Raw genomic sequence first — 17,790 nt, 5'->3', positions numbered from 1 at the left:
AAATCGGAATACTATTTTAAAGTACGCATAGGATAATGTTTTTTAAAAACTGGTAGTTTTTTTCTCCTTGTTTATATTATACTGGATGTGTTAATGTAGTATTAAGGCTGCATTTGGAGAATGGATTCAAAGTATCCAGATGACACGAAGGTGGGGTATCCCATGATAATAATCACTTGTAAAAATCTGTCGCTAGGAACTGTGTGCTTCTTCATAACCAGATTTTAAACTGAAAGAAGGAAAATATAGCAGATCATGTAATCTTCATAAGGTACATCAGATGCAAAAGCAAAATGTAAATGTCCTCAAGAAAAACCATGAAGCAACATGTTGAGTCTAAATCTATATTATTAGATGTTGAAATGTTAAAGTTTGGGTGTAAGATATAACCGTATAGCAGCTTTGGACGGATTTGTATAATTTATTGACATTGAAGGATATTCTTTTTTGAAGTATCTTTATTGATTATTTTTACATTTTCAGATGACATTTCTAGTTATTTAATTTGTTACCCTAGTCTTACTCTTCTTTCTTGATCTAGTTATCCCATGGAGGGCCATCTTACCAGAAGTTTACCATTTTTATTTTACAGTCCTAGTTGTAATGAGTTCTAAGGGCAAATCCAATTGTGTTGTTTTGGAGTTTTTTGGGGCCACTGTTCACAGGTTGTTCCTAAATACTATAATTTCTGGTATGCATAGCAGCCATTCGAGCCTTAAACTTTGGATAGTATCTGCATGCTTACAGAGTAAGGTAGACTTCTTAGCTCAATATTCAAGATCTTCCAACAGCTAGTTCCAGCCTATGTTTTAGGCTTTTTCATGTATTATTTCATATATTAATCTCCATTTGCTCAAATATTCTGAGCAGGTTCCCATACTTCCATTCTTTGTGCAGTCCCTTCCTGAAATGACCACTTCTTCCTTCTCCAGCCTCTGTCTGTTCAAAATCCTACCCATTGTTAAGCTAGCTCAGGAGCCTCTTCTTTTTGATCCCACCTCCTGGAGTTTCATCCCGTTCTCTTCTTTGCTCCATATCTCTGCAGTGTAGCACTTAGACTCAATTCATTCTTTTGTGGTAATTATTTGATCTAAGTGTCATACTTCCAACTTACTGTAAACTCCTTGGATACCTTTTTTGTATTCAGGTGGACAGTGCACTCAATAATCTGCATTAGATGTATTTTTGTTAAGTTGTATTGAATCTCCCAAGCGATACGGTCACTGCCCACGATAACTTTCCACCTAAAATTTAAAAGGGACTGGTACTTACCGGGTAAAAATGCAAGTCTCTAAATACAGTAGCCTCTTACTTGTACAGTGTGATCTGGTACTGAGGCCTTATGCATAAAATAACAACCCAGGAACAAAGACATTCCCTTCAAATGCTAAATCTTTATGTTAGCCATTTTAGTGAAAACTGTATTAGAGTCTACTCTGTTTTTTGAAAACATGAACTAGGGAACACAGTGGAACCTATCTGGATGGCTCAGGGCCATCATGATAAATGCCTTCCATCAGGGTGCATCCAGGCAATGCAGTGCTGCAGGTGTCATTTTAGATTTTCTCTTTCATATACCCTTGGTATCACCCTGCACTGGAGTGGGTTAAGGAGTGTGATGAATGATTTGAATAAAGTTGAAAGGGAATTGGTGCTATTTCTTCAGAGAAGAGAAGACCAGGGGAAGAATTTTATAGCACTCAAAGAAAATGGGGACTGGTATAAACCCAACAGAAATTCAATTTAAAGCGAAAAAATAATTCCTTGGCTACACAGGTTTTAAAGAAGATAGAGTAGGCTGCTGAAAAAATTGATAGCATCTCCTTCTTTGGAGTTACTTAAAATAGTAGATAAATATCTTTCTATGATGATTAGATCCAGTCTTTTGCAGAAGTAGGAGATAAACCCCATGACCTCGCATAATCCTTGTCAACCTTACATTTCAGAACTCAGGGAAAAACAGATAACTGGGGTTACAGGTTTTCTAAAATCTGCTCTGTTTTTTAAAGGAACCTTTTAACAGTTAGATTTATTTTATTTCTGTTTGTACGTGAGCCTGAGGGTCTTTTGGTCGGGGAGGTATTTTCAGTAATTCAGAGAAAGTTGTAAGGCAGGAAATCTTTATTTTGTCTATAATCACTGCTGGTTCAGGAAGCCAAAACAAGACAACAACAGAAGGAAAGCTGTTCTCTGCCCAGCTGCGCATTGGCACACTGAATCATAGACATGAGCGAAAAATGATGTGTTGTGTGTATGTAAAGAACTGTGAATCCAAAGCTTTGAACACTGTTCTCCAGGACAGTCAAGAGGTGGAATGGTCATCCCAGGACCAAATGCTGTCCTTGGAATAATGTTGTTGTCTGTCTCTTCCTAGGACAGCTTGTCTGGGATGTGTCTGAGCAGGGCTTCCCAGGAGGTCATCTGCAGAGCTTTGCCGGAGTGACTAAAGGGCACCAACTCCCAATCTGCTCATAAACCAACTCATGGGTTTTGTAACTCTGCCCAAAACTTAAGTGGCTAGAGGAAGGAGTGACTTGTCATGGGTTGAAGCTGATACTACATCTCTTTTTACTACATCTCTTTTTCTCTCCTGGTTTCTGAGCTTCCCTCTCTCCCTCAGTCAGAAAATTTTAAAGTCCTCCCCATCTCTGTCTACACACACACACACACACACACACACACACACACACACACACACACACACACACACACACACACACACACACACACACACACACACACACACACACACACACACACACACACACACACACACACACACACACACACACACACACACACACACACCATTCTCCATCCCCACCATGCATCAGAGAAGCCCCCGCCCCACGAAACTTTTGTGATTCCTGCTTCCGAGCCTCCCAGGACAAGGCAAGTAGCTGCTTTTCCTCCCAGGGTGTTGCTGGATCCTGGGGCAGCCGCGTGTTCCCTGCCAGGCCATGCCCTGCCCCTGCTGCCAGAGCTGCCCAGCAATGCCTTATCCAACTTACTATTTTTCCTTTAATTTTGAAATAATTTCAGACTTAGAGAAAAGTTATAAAAATGGCACCAAGAATTCCCATATACTCTCTACCCCAGTTCCCCAGATATTGACATTTAATCACATCTGCTTTTTGCTTTTATTTCCCTCCCACTCCCTCCCCATCCCCCTCTATCATATTAAGAAGTATTTCTTTTTTGGAATCATTTGAGAGTAAATTGCAGACCTGTAGCACCTTTACCCTTACTATTTCAGAGTGTTTTTCTAAAAACAAAGATGCTTTCACATGTAACCACAAATTATCAAAACCAAGAAGTTAATGTTGATTCAGCACTATTATCTAATCTCTCTACCTTGTTCAAATTTCAAATTTTGCCAGTTTTCAACTAATGCCCTTTTCCAGGGGGGGAAAAATGTTTTTTCCCCTGTACAAGATCTCATGTTGAGTTATGTCTCTTGAGTAATCTGGAATAATACCTTAGTCATTTTTTTGTTTTGTTTTGTTGTTGCCTTGACATTTTTGAAGTGTACAGGCCATTTATTTTGTACAATGTCCCTCAATTTGGGCTTGTCTGATGTTTTCTCATGGTCATATTCAAGTTCTCGATTTTTTGGCAGGAATATCACAGAAGTGCTGCTGGGTCCTCCTCAGTGCCTCTTATCAGGATTACATGATCATTTATTTGTCCCATCACTGGCTTAAGGTGGTGCCTTTCAGGTTTCTTCATTGTAAAATAACATTTTTCCCTTTGTAATCAGTAACTATCTGGTAAGAAGATACTTTGGGATTGTGTAAATATCCTGTTTCTCATCCAGTTTTCACCTACTACTTTTAGCATTTATTTATGATTCTTAGCTAAAATAGTTATTACTTTGGTAACTACCAAATGGTGATTTTTAAAATCCCATTGTATATTCTACTTATTTGTTGACATTTGGCTGTAGGGAAGAGCTTCCTTTATTAATTTTTTAGTTAAATAATTACTTCATTTATTTCTGTAGGGAAGAGCTTCCTTTATTAATTTTTTAGTTAAATAATTACTTCATTTATTTCATTAGTCTTTAATTTATATAATTATGGACTACTCATGGATTTTTATTTTATTCTTTGGATTATAACCTGTTGCTGCCATTATGTATTTTGATGTTCAAATTGCCCCAGATTTATTCAGTGGGAACTGCTTCAAGCTGGCTCCTGTGCCCTTCTGACATGTCTGATCCTTCAGCCACTTCCTTTGCATTCCAGATCAACACCACTGCAAGGTTGTAGTCTATCCTTCCACGTTTCTGCGTTTGTAACTCTCTTCTCCGATAGTGAGAAACCTGACTTCCATTACCCACGGTATATTTATTTATGTACTCAGTCCTAGAATACACATTAAGTAGTTTTAGAATTGCGAGCTCATACCACTGTGTAAAACAAACCTCCTAACTAGAGGTCAGTTTTTGTATGTAGCTCTTTTTGACTTTACCCTGAGTGTATTTTTAGTTAAAGTACTGTTTCCAAATGTTAGTTAGGTTAGTTCTTTTAAATTTTTCCCCCTTCAGGGAGGTTATATTATTCATTTGAAATACAGTTAGGCTTATTTGTTTCTGTTTGTTATCCACTTTAGTTTTTCTCTATCCTTGTGTTTTTTTTTTTTTAAGACTATAAAACATTAACATGATTTTCAAAGTTGAAACTATATTAAAAGATATACTCAGACAAGTGTCACTCCCCTCCTCCACTCCCTCCCCCAGTCCCATTCCTGACCCTTTCCTGCAGGTCGCCAATCTTATTAGTATCTAGTTTATCCTTCCTGTGTTTCTTTTTGTACAAATGAGAAAATAGATGTGTGTCTTCTAATTTCTCCTCCTTTCTTACACAAAAGGTAGCATACTATAGATAGTCTTTTATGTTTTGCTTTTTTCCGCTTAAGAATATATTCTGGAAATCACTCCATGCTACTTCATAGAGATCTTCTTATTTTCTTCTACAGCTGCATAGTTCTCCAATGTGTGGATGTATGTATGTGGATGAATATACTTTATTCACCTAGTCTCCTAGGTATAGACATATAGGTTGTTTCCAATATGTCACAATTTTAAAAGTGCTATAGTAAGTAGCTTGGGCAGATTCTGACTGATACATTCTTACAGAGCGGTGAGAGTCTGTTATATATACTTTCAGTTTTTTAGGACTCTGCTTGGCTGGGCCATTGCCCAGCAGATAACAAGCTTTTACTCAAGTCTGCAGAGCCAAAACCCTGCCTGGGGAGCAGGATACAAAACCCATGCTCCTTGACTGACCTGGGAGAGACCCAGGGAAAGCAGCTGATTCAGCAGTAGGTTGCAGGACATTGTGCCAGGTCATGGTGAAAGAGGCTGGCATCAGCACTTACTTGTGTGTTTGTGTAAATGCATTTATCAGATTCTAAACTGGATAATGGAGATAATGGATGAGAAGATTCATTTCTTACCTCTTCATTTAACATTTGTTGATTGGGGCACCTTAGTCTACACTCTGCTATATACCAGCAACAAAAATGAAGAAGACATAGCTCTTGCCGGGTGGTCAAGTTCAATGACAAGCCATCAGTTGCTGGGCAGTACATTTCTACAGTAGATATTGAGAGCTCATGGCATGGGAAGTTAAAGTGAAAACATTCCAGGCTGAGGGAAACAGCATATTCAAAAGCGTGGCCATGTAAGGAAACATGTTAGATGTTTGGATAACAACAAAAGAAACTCCAAGTAGATTAAAGACTTAGGGATTAACAAAAATAAAAAATAAAGACATTAAAAAAGAAGAAGAGGGGACTTCCCTGGCGGTCCAGCAGTTAAGACTCTGTGCTTCCAATGCAGGAGGTGCAGGTTCGATCCCTGGTCGGGGAACTGTGATCCCACATGCCTCGCAGCCAAAAAATTTTAAAACTAACTAACTAACTAACTAACTAACTAAATAAATAAATAATTTTTTAAAAAAGAAAAACAATAGAAGAAAGGATATCTAATTATTTATCTGATCTTTAGATGGTCAAGGACATCCTAAGCATTAAAAGAATGAAAGAAGTCACACAAAAAATACATAAACTTCACTGTATAAAAGTGTAAAACTTCTATGTAGGAAAAAGTATTAATATTTAAAAGTAAACATAATGGGAAAGATGTTTGCAACAAATATACCAGGCAAAGTTTTGATATCTGTAGTATTTAAAAAAAATATAAAAGTAAAGGTTTGATAGTGTTAAAACGTAAACCCTAATGGAAAAATGAGCAGAGGACATGAACACAGAATGTGCAGAAAAGGAAAATCACTGGGGGCAGCAACATTGCTGACATTTACTGAGTGTCTATATGTGCCAGTCACTGTCCTAGGAGCCCTGACGCATTCTGTCCTCACATCAGCTGTTGAGATGTGTGCTTTTAACCTCATTGTATGGGTGAGGAAACTACTGACAGTGGAAAAAAAAACAAAAACAGAATAACCTCAGTATTCAAAGGTAAGAGAGAACCATTCCCCTGAGAAAATTACGGTACATTCATATAATGGAATATTATTAGCCATTGAGAATTATGTTTTGAAGAAGTTTTAATAAAATAAAATACTTATGATAAATAAGTGGCTTTCAAAATTGTATATATAATATGTTCTCGATTATGTAAATAGTATATAGACAGAAAGAAAGGAAATACACTTCCAGATTATCTGTAGAATTAGAATTACAGGCAATTTTAATTTTCTTATACCTTTTGTTGTAACTAAAAAGCAAATTAATTTAAGAAGCAAGAGTCAGGGAAGGCGGATGTAGGGCAGTGGCAATGAGGATGTGTGGAAATGAGGCAGGTGTTTTCCTGTTCGTTCTGCAGCAGGTAGAACTCTGCCAGGCACCTAGTGGTGCTCAGTAAATACTAGTTGAATAAGTGAATGAACTGAGCTTGGAAAGGTAGTGAGTGCAGCTTTGGCCATGTTGCCTTTGCTGTGATTTTAGGCATCCGTGTGCAGCTTCCCATGGAGTTCAGAGTTCAGTAAGGGTATGCAGTAGGGGGAGCCTACAGGGAATCGTGGGCGTGCCATAGTGGTTGAAACCATAGGTGTGAATGAGGACAACCCAGGGAGAGTGTAGGGAAACAGGGCTGAGGATGGCGTTCTTGGAGTTCCAACATTCCAGGGGCTAATAGAGGATGAAGTCATCAAGAAAATTGTAAAGGGTCCAGAAGTAGGAAGAGGATCAAGAGAAAATGGTGTCAGGGAAGCCAAAAGAGGTCAGTATTTCAACAACAATGGTACTCATAATCATAGTTGACATTTCTAGAGCACTTACTATGTGTCAGGCACTGTCACCCGAATCACACACATTAACTCGCTTAATCCTTGCAAAGACCCTAGGAGGTTGGTTACTGTTATCATCTCTCTTTGCGGGTCACAGAGACACTAAGAAACTTGTCTCAGGTCACTCCCCAGCCACTGTTCAGTGCCCCAGAGAAGAAGGTTAAGATAAGGTGTAAAAAGTATACTTTGGAGGACTGTGTATAAGTGGAATTTAAAGAAGCAGATTCAAAAAGCTCGACTGTCAAGGGCTGTAGGTTGTTTTTGTTTTTAAGCTAGAGAGACTGGAGCATTGCCGGAAAGAAGAGAGGGGAGCACTGATGGATAAAATCAAAGAGAAAACAAAAAGTGATAACCAGATGGGTTGTTTAGTACAAGCTGAGAAAAGGCATTTGATGAAATTCAATACTCTTTCCTAATTTAAAATAATCAAACATACTAACTTGAATCGTAAGAATTCTAAATCTTGTATTAACTTTTTCTTCTTTGTTTCAGACTTGACTTACTCTTAGGGGAGCTATAAAGGGTAGATGACAGTTGGGTCCAAGAGTCTACAAACGTAAATCTATAGTTTTCTTGAGACTGGTATACAGATGATGTTTGTCAATTACATAAATTGTCAAAATTGTCAGTTAGCTGTACCTTCAGTCATTTTAAAAACGACTGTCTGTTTATTTGTAGGCTAATCATAAAAGTTTGTAAGCAGCTTCAGTTCTTGGCTTTCTTTATTCAATATTAAAATACTGTACGATGTGTCAGGGTTGCACTTAATGGCACAGAACTCACTCTAGAGGAATTAGGAGTGGTGGAATGAGTTAGGCACTCATTTCAGGAAATCCCCTTTGCTGTTCTTTTCTATGATCTTACATGTTGAGAGGTTTCACTTTGGCTTTCGTGGGGAATGTATACTGTTTACAAACTGAGTCTGTCATTGGTGTGTGCTGCTAGAAGACGGCTGCAGATGGCCCAGTTTTGTGCCTACAAGTTATGAACTTGGTCACGTCGCAAGTGTGGTTAGCAGTGTCCTTGTACTTGTTCCGATTTCTTTTTTTTTTTTTTTAAGTTTAATATTTATTTATTTATTTATTTATTTATGGCTGTGTTGGGTCTTCGTTTCTGTGCGAGGGCTTTCTCTAATTGCGGCAAGCGGGGGCCACTCTTCATCGCGGTGCACGGGCTACTCATTATCACGGCCTCTCTTGTTGCGGAAAACAGGCTCCAGACGCGCAGGCTCAGTAGTTGTGGCTCACGGGCCTAGTTGCTCCGCGGCATGTGGGATCTTCCCAGACCAGGGCTCGAACCCGTGTCCCCTGCACTGGCAGGCAGATTCTCAACCACTGTGCCACCAGGGAAGCCCCCCCCGATTTCTTAAGAATGGTGTGTGTGCGTGGCCACACACACACACACACACACAGACACACCTGGACTTAAGGAAAATAAGAAATACAATAAACTTTTATGGAAGGATGCTTCTGCGTACAATTTAATATCTAGTTTCACTCTCACTGACAATTAATGGGTTAATTTTCCACGCCCGCATTCTTTCGCCGTTCTGGTTCTAATGACAGAGATCTCTTCGTTAGGTACTTCAGAGAGTCCAGACCTACGCTTGTCTTTCCTTTAGCCTCCTTATAACTCCTGGTTGATTTCTTGAGGAAGCACCACTTAGATGAGAAAGCATCTTCTCTCTGCTTTCCTGCTGTCCCTACTTCTCTGCCCTTCTAGGTCCATCAAGCAGAATTAGAAAGAAAGTCACATCCTGCATCTCTGCCTAGAAGGGTGTGATGTTGAGAGGCTAATCATGTTAACTGTCTCAAAGAGAATACTTCTTCCCCTGTATCTTAGACGCTAGCTACTAGCTTAAATGTTATATTATATATCTAAGTAGAGGAATACATTTCACAGTATCTCAGGTTATCAGCTAGCAACTTCCGGTTTTAACAGCCTTCAGTAGATTACTTTAAAAGAGCTACCACTTACAAACTTTTTTTTCAAAACACAATTTAAATAAAACTTAAGAATACTATTAAGCAAAGATTTAGAGTGATTTCATCCTACCTGAAAATTGCTTTTTTTGGAACGGCTTTTTGATCCTGACTGGCCTATCTCCTATAGAAAGTAGGAGTTTTAATTTAGAAATTTGGTTGGTTGGGTTCCAGTGTACCACATTTACCTGTTAGTAAATTCTAAAGAACCAAGACTGGACAGGAGTCACTAGCTTCTCTCAGAGGGCAAGTTGAGTACAACATCAGGGCGAGCCCGCAGGAGCTGGGTCCTAGCCAGACAGGCCCTCGTGAGACACACGATGCTCTAGCGAGGGTCTCTGGGCATCTCTGCACCATTGTGCTTGACTTAGGGCTACACTTTCCAACAAGTGACCCAGGAACCAGTCCAGGTAGCCAGAGATGGTGCTAACTTCATAGCTCTGGTGCCAGTCACCTCACCCTGAGCAGACTTATCCTTTTACCTGGCAGGCATATGAATTCTGTCTTCTCCCTGGTCGGGTAGAGGCCATGCAGCACTCCCTAGGGGCATAAACTCTCTGTTGGGTAGGCTGCAGCATAAATATTTCACTTTCCCCCATTTGTGAGCCCCATAAGCCAAGCATCAAAGATGTGTTCTGAGAGGACCATGACAGTGTGTCTTAGGTACATGATCTATGACTGAAACACTCTGACCCCCTGTGAGGAGTTAAGCAAACTGAATGAAGGAGCTGTATATTTGACATGTGGTATTTACCTACTTATGCAATTTTTATTTAATAGTTTTCTCTTTTTTCAATGGCACTGACCATAAAAAACATGTTCTAGGCTAAGTGCAAAATCATTTAGAAAGTTGCATATGTCTTATATATTCATGGTTTATTACCCATGATGGAGGTAGAGTCTTTGTTCTCAGCTGTAATCTCACCTCCTGGAAGAGCCTGGCACTGAGTAGGTCCTTATTATTTATTGAATAAATGTTAAATGAATTACCTCTGGAAGAGCTTTCTTAATGTACTTTCTCTTCTCACACATGATTCTTAGGAAGAAGAATTTTATATTATTAGGACATATTTAATCAGGTGTGGTTTGCTTACTTCCAAATGATGTCGGGTACGCCCTGCCTTCTTTTGAGGTCCGGTATTTTTGTTCAAGGGCAGCCTCTATCTTAGGGTCATATAAGTTGCATCAGAAAGGAGGCTGTCGTTAATTTACTATAAACCTTGGGCAGAGAAATGAGAGCTGTGACAGAATTCACATTTACACACAGTTGGTCGAAGAGACACTTATCTTTTCCTTACTTCTATCAGATAATTCGTTTCTTCATGCATTTATTTTGGAAGGAGAATTCCAACTTTAGTCCTTGGAAACTGTCAAGAAGGCTTCTCTCTGCAGAGCTTTCCCAGCAGCTGTCCTCCCCGGGTGAGCACAGGCAAGGCAACCATTAAAGAATAATAAGTTATGCTTTTGAAATGGTGCTCGAGTCCTTTATGGCCTTTTCTGAGAAAATAACTGCTTCCCCACCTCCACCATGACACCTGTTGGAAGATAGAACCAGCAGCTGTATCCTCAGACTTCTGCTGGGTTTTAGAAGACATGTTTTGACCTGTGTAATCAAGTATAATGATGACATATATTTTAATAGGCTCCTAGTTTATAATATAATAAGGAAAATGGCTATTTTTCCTTATTTTCTCATTATAATATGTTGCACTAGAAGCCTTTGTCATGACTGCTTTATTACATTGGGCTGAAGTACACTATATTTTAATATGCTAAAGATAACATCAAGGTTGAAAATTGAGCTCTCAGTGATTTATTCAGAGGGTGACTGTTACTGAATACATTGAAATAAGTTGCATGAGGCAGTGCAGCTAACGATTTATTTATGTATCTTTTTTTAAACTAAGCTTGTCATAAATAAGAGCAAATAAATAGCTCTTATAGAATAGTTTGTATTCATTGCTTCAATGAAAACATTGTAAATATGAAACATACGGTCTGCAGCAACCGTTTTGCTTTACATAGCTGAGAATTTTTCAAGTTTTGGCATGCAGGTGGATTTTTTTTTTTAACAAATCTTTTGTCTGTTTAGATTTCTAACATTGACCGGCATTTTCAGCAAGTCATTTTGAAACCCACTACTGGGCAAATTCCACTCCAATAATTAGTATGAGAAAACCTAGCCATCAAGAGTAGAGGGAACCCTGGGAATACCCTGGCGGTCCAGTGGTTAGGACTCCACGCTCTCACTGCCAAGGGCCCGGGTTCAATCCCTGGTCGAGGAACTAAGATCCCACAAGCCGTGCAGCGAGGCAAAAAAAAAGTAGTAAAGGGAACCCTGGCAACACCATCACGGGGACTAGGACTTGTTCACTGCCAAACTCCAAACCACAAGCACAGTGCCACGCACGTAGGAGGCCAGCCCACAAAAGGTTTGTTGAGGGAGTGAGTGAATAAATGAATCCCCAAATGTAGTCAGTCCTCTTCTTTGTGTCTCTGACAACACCTGCCAGATACACCCAGCCAGCTTATGGCAGAATTGGTGCTTGATCTCAGATCTCCTCTCTGTCTTTGTTTGTTTTCCACTCATTGATCCCTTTGTCCTTTCCTTCAGTCAACATGCTCTGCCAGAGTTGGCCTTGGTGATGAGACCATCAGGATAAATGCTCCAGTTCTTGCCCACAGGGAAGTGGATAGTCAGACACACCGAGGATTCACCTCGCCATGTATGCCGTGTGTGTGGGGCTCCATCAGTGCAGAGGAGGAAATGCTTCCAACTCTCGTTTCTTTTCCCAGTTAAGATATATGCAAGGGAAGCATTTTTCCATTATTAAACCAAGAGCAAGAAAGATTTTGCTCTGATTGGTGGAAATTAGTGCTATACCTGGTTTTGGTTTCAAGGGAACTATATTCCCCATAAATGTATTTTCCAGCTTGTAGTATTATGTTTGAAGTAGAATTTTCTAAGATAATAGTTTGATAACGTCCTCTCATGAGGGTATTTCTAAATAATATATTTATAATTTCAGCTGGTTGTAAGGTAGTAATTTTTTAATATCAATTTGTTTTGGGTAAAGCAATTTTCTTGCATTTGTTTAGAATTCTGTTAGGAAAATACTAGTTAGAAATCTGGGGAATTCCCTAGCGGTCCAGGAGTTAGCCCTCTGCGATTCCAGTGCTGGGGGCCCTGGTTCGATCCCTGGTTGGAGAACTAAGACCCTGAAAGCTGTGCGGTGCAGCCAAAAAAAAAAGAGAAAGAAAGAAATCTGATTTTTTTTCTCCCCCATAGATTTGTGTTTAATGTGTTTCTGCTCTAATATTAGTGCTACATTTTCATGTTTGCCAATATAAAAACCTTGTTTTATACTTATTCATGTTGAGTCCTGCTTTGAATTAACATCATGGAGGAGCTCCTTTTTTCAACAAAATTGTTTTAAATTAATGTTTATAAAGTGCTTAAAAATAGTTGGGTGGATTAAAAGTAATTCAGTTATGCATTTATCCACATTGAAAAAAATACAGCAGAAGGTATTGAAAGAAGTGTTGCTGAAATCTTGAGGAAAATGTAATATAAGTAGACCTCACTATACCCAATATGTTTGCATGTGTCCTTTTTGGGGGCCAAATTGAACCATTATTTAAAATGAAGTAGAGGGACTTCCCTGGTGGCGCAGTGGTTAAGAATCCGCTTGCCAATGCAGGGGACACGGGTTCGATCCCTGGTCCAGGAAGATCCCACATGCCACAGAGCAACCAAGCTCGTGCGCCACAACTACTGAGCCTGTGCTCTAGAGCCTGCAAGCCACAACTACTGAAGCCTGTGTGCCTAGAGCCCGTGCTTCACAACAAGAGAAGCCACTGCATTGAGAAGCCCGTGCGCTGCAACAAAGAGTAGCCTCTGCTCACCACAACTAGAGAAAGCCCGCGCGCAGCAACAAAGACCCAACGCAGCCAGTAAATAAATAAATAATAAAATGAAGTAGAGAATTCTTTCTGTAAAAGGAGTTTTCCTATGTTTCATACCAGACAGCAAGGAGGCAAAAATTATATTAGGGTCTTGTCAAAAGGACTCAGGATTCAACTTGAGGAGGCTCCCACTAGACATTAAATATAATAATAAAGATAACAATTGCAATTAATTGAAACTCATCAAATGTATAACCTCACACATTCATAATGACATTTTAAAACAAACAAAAGAGGATGATGGGAACTAGTATCTTATCTTGCAAACTGGTAAATAAAGCATTTAACCTGTCTTTCCTACATGAACTATACCACTAGGTAACCAAATAGTAAATGAAGGGAAGCATCTTTTTATAAACGTATTCCAGCTAATAAATGAAATGAAATGATAGAATTAAAACATCACATTTTGCAGTTTCGCCAGTGAATTAATGGATCTAGACATTGAACAAGAGCAGCAGCAGACATTGCAAAAAGGGGGACAGAATTTATGTGCTTCGTGATCAAGGAACATACCATCATCTGTAGTTTTGTCAGTGAATCGAACTCAGGTCTGATCAAGCCTCTGGATCCAGCTGCCATTTTGCAGGAAAACAGAGGAAAAAGGAACAAATTGAACTGCATTGGATGTATGCAATCAGGAAAATCCAGATTTAGGAAACTCTGTAGTCAAATGGCCCCTGTGCATCAGCAGATAAATTATAAGGAAAACAAGGGAGTGGAGGGGGGAACGCATAGATTAAAAGAGACGTAAAAGACATTCCTTATTCTTTTTTTAATGGGCAAGATTATACTGTAGTGCCTGGGGACATTTTGGTGATAAAAGTATAAAGAAACACGAGGGATTACTATTAGTCACGATTGTGGTCACTTACGAGGGAGAAAGGAGGGGTGAACGGGATGGGACAGATGGGAGGTTTTGGGGGATAGCTGGCAAACTTCTATTTCTTGATCCCGAGTGATGGTTATAAGGGTGGTTGTCTTATAATAATCCATTAAGCTATATATATTTGTTTAATGTAGTTTTTTGTGTCTGTGTTTTATTTTTGCTTTTGTTGTTGTTTGTTTTTTAAAGAAAGTGGTGGTCTTAAAATAGGAGGTTGTGCCCTGTGGTGTTGTTTCAGGGCTTAGATTTTTGTAACTTTTAGAACTGGAAAACTTTTTTTATTTATTGGTGGCATTATATTAGTGATGTTTTTAAGAGATGTAGTTTTTCACCTTTTCTGCTTTGGGATCGAAACATGAGTACAAGGGTATTTGGTGTATTGGTATCACCTTTATGTCAGACTTTGCAGAATCATTTTTATGTGAAGGAAATGTACTGAAATTTACTAGAATCATATCCTCTCACGTGTTGAGTCAAGTCCATTAGAAAAATAGCATACCTGTAAATTACACTTCCACTCTTAAACCTAGAGAAACATAAATGAAGGGCTGTGTGTTAACACAGGTGATAAAATAGAGGATTTGGGCAAGGAATAGCTGTGCAGAACTGGGGTGGACTGAGGAGAAAATATGGAAGAGAAAGGCCAAAGAGATACAGAGACACTGCAGCATTGGGACTTTTCTCTTTCCTCCCTCCCTCCCTCTCTTCCTCCTTCCCTCCATCCCCTACCTTCCATCTTTCCTTCCTTCCTTTTTTTTTTTTTTATCCAAAATGAGGGAAAGCAATACTGGAAGACATTGTAAGTGTAGGAAATTGCCCTTCCTTCCACCTAGAATACCAGGTGTTCAGCAGTTCTAATATTTGGGGAAGATTTTTAGGCACTAGAAACAGCGCTTACAGAAGAGAAAAGATGTTAAAAACTTAGATTTTAAGAAAGGGAAAGAAAAAGGCTAGAATGTCTTAAAATATGCTGAAACAAGGTTCTGCTGATTATTTATTGCAAAAACAGGCTTCCTCCTTCTTAAGAAGCAGATGATTCTCTGTTCATAGATTTGAAGTCCTGCCCTGTGGTTTGCCCAGTGTTGGAGCTTTTCCCCATGATTTAAGGAAGCTAATGAGATTTTTTTTCCTACCAAAGCAGAAGACGCGTCTGAGGGCTCTGACAGCCTTCTACCCCTGCAGCTTTCAGTTACATCCAGTTAAAAACTTGCAGACCATAAAGAATGTTTTTAGAGAGGAAATAAAATGAATGATGCCTGTGAATTTGTTTTAAATGTTGTTTATTTTACCAAATAATTTAGATAAATCTTTCTTGAAAAGGAAGAGAAATCCTCAGTTTTCGTGAATAATCTGGAGCTTTTCAGAGGATCACTTTGAAATACCTCCCTGCCAACTTTTCATAAATTAAGCATAAACTTTCTTTGACCTCATCACACATAATTAAATAGCTGTTGAAGGGTTAAAACCAAATAAAAAGCGATTCTGTATCTCGATCCACATTCTCCTGCAAAATTATACAGGAAGTTTCTTTTGGTTCTCAAGCAGGGTAATTACAAGAGACAGTTATATAATTTACAGTTTCAATCTGTTCGTCCTTAATCACATAGTTCCACCTAGTTGTATATACCCCCACGAGTATCCGCATCATAGTTTGATTTGTAAATGATGATTGCAGTGTAATTGATTGCTTGCATGTAGCATATTGAATTGATTCTTAAAAATGAACTTTAGCTGTTAACATGTCTATTTGAGTTCCTGTTATTTACGTAGTTTGTGGTTCTTGTGTTCAACAGTTGCATACTGGTTAACAAATTAAACTCCCAGAGCTTTTTTGCTTATTAAATTTGGAAAATGGAGTGTCTGTCTACAACTTAACTAGAAAAGTGCCTAGAACGCAGTGGGCGCTCAGCTGCTAAACGCACTGCTAAACCATCCCAACGCTTGGAAAGTTGGATGGACATTCTTTGATTAACAGTGACCACAGAGTATAAAGGCTTATGGGGGGTAATATTAATATATTGTTACTGAAGTCTCAGCTCTAAGTACTGCTAGAATTAGGGAGCCAATCTAAACAGTGGACTTTGAGAAAGGTATCACCCACTAACTGAAGGGGTAAAAACTGATGTCTTTTCATACTGCTAGTGATGATATTGCATAGGTTTTTGTTTTTCCAACAGCTAACATCTGACTGTAGCCAGTTTGGGCTTTAAGATCCCTATAGGATTAAAGGCTAGATACCTACATGATACCAAGTCCACTGGCAAACCAGCCAGTCACTTGACTGAATACCTCACCCCAGCCCAGCTCCCTACCCCACCCCCCAAAGCCTACGCATCTGTCAGAATGGGCTCATCAGTAACCCTGTGGGGATACCAATTTATTGCCAGAGGCTTTTTACCTCGAATCCTGTTTGAAAGCTTATAGGAGATAAATAAAAAATAAATGAAAAGAGAAGTTTTCGACTTCTGTAGACCAGTGGAATAGGACTGTGTCTAGATGACCTGAGGACAACTAGAGATAGTTTCTCTGCCTTACATTTTCAGCATTAGTTGATCAATCAGATTGAGAGATAGGCCGTGCTTTGATTTTAGAAAGTTGTCTCAAAGACTGACAAATCCCTTTTGAAATGTACTTTGAAAACAAAGAAAAACTTTAGAGAGATTTCTCTTCCCACTTTTTTCTTTCTTCAGTCTCGCTGTATTCTTGTGTTTGCCGTGTGAAAGCTTATCACCCAAGATTAGCAGGTAAATACACACACACACACACACACACACACACACACACACACACACACACAGTATTTTAGGGGAGTTGTGGGAGAGCAAATGGAAAGGCAAGTTGCTCTTCTAACTGTCTTGTCTCCAAACTTGGTCTGAAATCAGTGGCCAGTGTCCACATTGGTTTAAATGCCCCCCCTCGGTCGGCCGGGAGGATTAGACCAGACAATGAACTATCTCAGCTACCTCCCAGAACCACAGAACCTCAGTGGTCAAAAGAAACTCTAGTCTTTGGTTTTAGTACTTTACTTAAAGGAGAGTTCAGTTGTAATGTTTTACAGGAGAATGGTCTCACAGGTGAAGTATTATGAGTACATACAGTTACTTGCTCAGAGGAGATGCTTTATTTGAAGTGTGTATGGGTTTGATGCAGTATTTAAAATGTTGTAATTGTTCAAAGATAAATTCTTGTTACCAGGATTTTGTAACTTAAATATGAAAATTTTATCCAGGTTTCAACTTGGAAGAAATTAGTTTCTGAAATAGTTTTTCAGATTGAATCTCCAATGTGGACCTTTGCCTATTTACAAGAAAGGACATAATTTTTAAATGCCAAATTACTTCATCATAAAAAAATTTTGGGGGGTAAATTTGTTTTTCCCAAAACTTTCCAGAATGTAAAAGTGGTTTGAACTGTGGAAACCTATAAAAGGTCAAAGAGGAGGGCATTCTTCTGACATGTCTTTCTAATTTCTGTCACTTCAGAGGTCATGGTACCCGTACTGTATTGCTGTTACCTAACCAGAGGTGCCTCTGAGTGATGAGTCAGAGCTTTACTTAATTTGCAATAGGCAAGGGCCTCATGAAGAATCTGGTTACTTCCCAAATATATTTAAGGAAAGATATTTTTTAAAATTCTTGCCTTC

The 17,790-nt window shown here is 39.0% G+C and overlaps 1 protein-coding gene across 7 annotated transcripts in view; it reads left to right on the top strand.

Annotated features, from left to right (window-relative positions):
• KAT6B (lysine acetyltransferase 6B) overlaps positions 1 to 17,790 on the top strand; it is a 179,969-nt gene that overhangs the window by 142,667 nt on the left and 19,512 nt on the right. The gene's annotated exons all lie outside the window — the stretch shown is intronic.

The sequence above is a fragment of the Balaenoptera physalus genome, assembly GCF_965194825.1.
Source record: "Balaenoptera physalus genome assembly, chromosome: 14".
Taxonomy (NCBI): domain Eukaryota; kingdom Metazoa; phylum Chordata; class Mammalia; order Artiodactyla; family Balaenopteridae; genus Balaenoptera; species Balaenoptera physalus.
Note: the sequence above shows the minus strand (reverse complement) of the source record. Positions and strands in the feature narration are given on the sequence as shown.